At 38.8% G+C, this 3,921-nt stretch overlaps 1 protein-coding gene across 1 annotated transcript in view; it reads right to left on the bottom strand.

Annotated features, from left to right (window-relative positions):
• Window positions 1–1,882: 1,882 nt before the first annotated feature.
• Window positions 1,883–3,921, bottom strand: part of bckdk (branched chain ketoacid dehydrogenase kinase) — a gene marked incomplete at its 5' end in the record, with an annotated part of 3,750 nt that continues 1,711 nt past the window's right edge. Inside the window, 1 exon segment of the mRNA XM_034240085.1 lies at window positions 1,883–3,921. This exon segment is cut by the window's right edge and continues 403 nt beyond it.

Genomic DNA, 3,921 nt, shown 5'->3' with positions numbered 1-3,921 from the left:
CATACAGCTCTAGCTGAGAAGTCCTTCAAGGGTGTTGCCCTGCGTGAGAATGGCAGGCTTGTACAGATTCATGCAGGTCAGTTTTTCCGCAGTATGGTAGAGAATCTGAGACACAGAATGACTTCCACAACCTCCTCTCATGTCAGCACAAGAGAAATCCCATTACATGGCCGGGAGGCCCGGGACAATCAGCTAATCCAGGACATGAAAGTTATCCATCCTGGAAGTTGGCCTGAAGAGGAGTTAGACGTACAGTATGGGGACGTAGAGGTGCTACGTTTGTGCGAAGTGCTGAAAGTGGACAGAAGAGAGACTGTTCAGGGCTTTCGCGAATACAAGGAAACCAGGGCATCCCGTACACCTGCTGCCATGGAGCCTCTACTGAAAGCAGTCCGAACCATCGCTGTCTCCACTAGTGAGTGTGAGCGGGCATTCAGCTGCATGAACGATATCCTTACTGCAAAAAGGAATGCTCTCTCTGTCAGCCGACTGTCCAGCCTGGTTTTCATTAAATGTAATGGACCATCACTAGGACAGTTCAATCCGGAACAGTATGTGAGGTCCTGGCTGGCAAAGGGAAGGAGAAGTGCTGATGAAAGAGCCTGTCCAGCTCCAGCCCCTGATACTGATGTCCCCAAGGCCTTCTGGAGCCTTTTCTAACAATGTGAAGTATATTGCAAAGCAGCTCACCCAGTGAGAAGACTTTTGGCATAATGTGCCGATTTGTACAGATCCTGGAGATAGAAGGACTTCAGACCAACCAGGGAGTTATCTGATCAGCTTGGTGTTCAATGTAACTCTTTACCATGGCTCAGACTTTGTTACTTGCAGTTACAGTTTCTCATTTTAGATTGTGCACATTTTGCATTTGTTTTTACATGTTCTTTGTTCATGCTCTTTATCATTTTTCTGAGTTGGAAAGTTAGATTGCATCATAGTTTACTTTATACATATTTGTATTCTTCAGTGGTGAAGTATATTGCAAAGCAGCTCAGCCATGTGAGAAGACTTTTGGCACTTTTTCGTTTTTCGTTTTCTGAGTTGGAAAGTTAGATTGCATTCAAAATGTACAGAAATACTTAATTTTGTTAAAGCTTTTTATAAAAAATGCTTCTGACCAGAGCTTTGTTTCCTTGTCATTAATGTTGAACACCACCAGAGGGGCTCTCACCTGAAAGGTCTCTGCTTCATGTGTCTTCAGCAGAAGATCTAGACTTTGATTGCTATATTTTCAGTTAATATTGACCTTACTGAGCTTTAGCCATATCCGCTGCCTATCATAAAAAATGTTAAGTACAGTGAACCTTTCTAAAATATACAGTAGTAAAGAGACAAACCCACCAGCATTATAGTAGCCAAATTCTTGTTTGTGGGCTGTATATATAAGACTGTATATTGACTTGAAAAAGTTGCTGATTTTAGAGTACTGGCACCTTTTTCATTCCAATTCAAGCACTGCCACAGGAGCAATTTGGGGCGAAGCGTCTCAGGGACACAACGACATGCTGACTGCAGTGGGGTTTGAACCTGTGCTCCCTGATCCAAACACCAAGGCTCTGGTCCACTGCGCACCGCACTCCACTGCGCCACAAAATGACTTCAAAAATAAATTGGGATACTATGAATTTTTTGAATGTATTATGACTTTTAAAAATATATATATTACATACTATAAAATGACTATTTTTCTCGCATTTCATCCTTTATTACGACAATATTATTTTATTTGTAGTATGACTTTTTCCTATTTCTATCCTGTTCCGGTAAATGGTGAAAACGTTTAGAGATCCTCCTTCACAAAGCTGAAGACTCTTAACTTCAGCCGTACAAAATACAAAAGAGACACTTTCACATTTCATTCACAAATGAGTAGAAAAACATCTTAAAGTTCAAACCAAGTAAAGTTTAATGTCTACAGAAAACAAACTGGTTTCAGTCGACGAGACAAACCATCGAAATCATTTCTGTTCTCATTTCTACCTGAAAAAATTACAAAAGCAGAAAATAGAAATGACACGTCGTACATCCCGTGAAAAAACCCTAAAAGATGCACTTCATATCCCCCCCCCCCCCTCCTAGATAATGAATGTCAGTCTGCCTGCACTGTACTTTCAGGCCAGCAGGGGGCAGTCTGCACTCAGTTCATGCTACAACCCAACATGGCGAAGGGGCACAATCATTTAATCTGTATTATCTTTGCTTCACATGCAAAACTACTTTAATACACTACGTCTTCAAAAACCTTCATCAATACACATGAATTCATCAACTCTGCAGGTACGGACGCTTTAGATCAATATGAGCCCTGCACTGATTGGTTCATTTTTTGTTGTATTTTAACATGTGTGAGCAAATCTGAAGTTAACCATTCATTGTTAAGAAAATCAGATTTCTATATTATTGTTTAAAAGACACAAAAACCCAACGTAAATTACACAATGTAAGAGAAGCTTTTAAGATACAGCTTTAGAAATACAAATGGAGTATCATATAATCACTTCAACTCTCTTAAAGTTGTAAAAACCACGTCTGATTTACATAATTCATACATTTTCCCTCCCGTTAACTCAACGTTTCTGATGCTTAACGGCTGGTGGGGAATGTTCAACAAAACATGGAGTGCTTGGGTTTTAAATCGGTTTAAATGTCATTTTCAGTACTTTAATAATCGACTCGTATCTGGACTGGAAACGCAGGAAAGGACAGGCTTTGCAAATCATTTCCGGGTGCATTTTTTGGACCATTTTAACAGCGATTAGACTTTTTTTAAAGTTTGAAATAAATGGTGTGTTTGTGGCCATCAGCGATACCTCTACTTTAACCAAGTTGGATGAAGGAGATGTTTTAGGCGACGTAACGAGGGGGAAAACACCAAACAGTCGTTCATTTGCTGAAATTAGTGATGCAAAATGCTTCAAAATAAAAAACTTTAAGGGTCTTTTTTAAGTACTTTGGAGTCAAAATGTGTTTTAAATCAACTTTCATAGCTTTTTTTGAAAGTTTTCACAAATTGTACGATAAATTGTGACAAACTCCAAAAACAAATGAAAAAACTGCAAGTGGCAGAAAAGGCAGAAAAAGGGGCGAAATCACACAAGAAAAACCGACATAATCCGGTTGTGATCTGAAGATAACGGACCTTACAGTTACAGCGCATTGAAATGTGACTTTATACAACCAAAGAAAACAGCAAACTTAACATAAACACTTTGTAAATAATAAAATGGATATTAGACAACACTTCGCTGGTAGACTGTGACTCTGAAGGTGTGCGAGGGCTGACATATACTCAATGTGCAAAAAGAAATGTATTATTAACGAGCGAAGCTGAGTGAGACCTAAAAGGCAACGAGAGAGAAATCTGCAAAACAAGGAAAGTATTCAGATTACTGAAGTAAAAGTACTCCTACATGAATGTCAGAATACTCCACTACAAGTACAACACCTGGGTTTTAAATCACACTGAAGTAATATGTGATGTGTTATTAAATATATCACGATATTTGGTAATTATTCCTGTTTTTTGACCTCTAAGAGTTTCATCTTTAGCGCTGCTTTATGTTAAAGGATTTCTCTGGAGTACAACGTAGCATTAGGTAGAAATACTCAGGTAGAATAGACTCTTAGTGATACTTCAGTAGAAGTACTCGTACATTAATGTCAGAATACTCCACGACAAGTACGATACCTGGATTTTAAATCACACTGAAGTAAATGTTCTGATTCTGCCGAAAATATTGGTAATTATTAGTAGTTTTTTGACCTCTAAGAGTTCCTCCACTGGTTTGCACTTTAGAGATGCTTTGTGTTAAAGGTTTCTCTGGAGTATAACGCAGCATTCAGTAGAAATACTCAGGTACAGACTCTTAACGATACTTCAGTAAAAGTATTGAGTTGTTATTTCCGAGCTTAAATCAGAGA

This window comes from Gymnodraco acuticeps, unplaced genomic scaffold, assembly GCF_902827175.1.
Source record: "Gymnodraco acuticeps unplaced genomic scaffold, fGymAcu1.1, whole genome shotgun sequence".
Taxonomy (NCBI): domain Eukaryota; kingdom Metazoa; phylum Chordata; class Actinopteri; order Perciformes; family Bathydraconidae; genus Gymnodraco; species Gymnodraco acuticeps.
The sequence above is the reverse complement of the archived record's forward strand: the minus strand, read 5'-3'. Positions and strand labels throughout refer to the sequence as shown.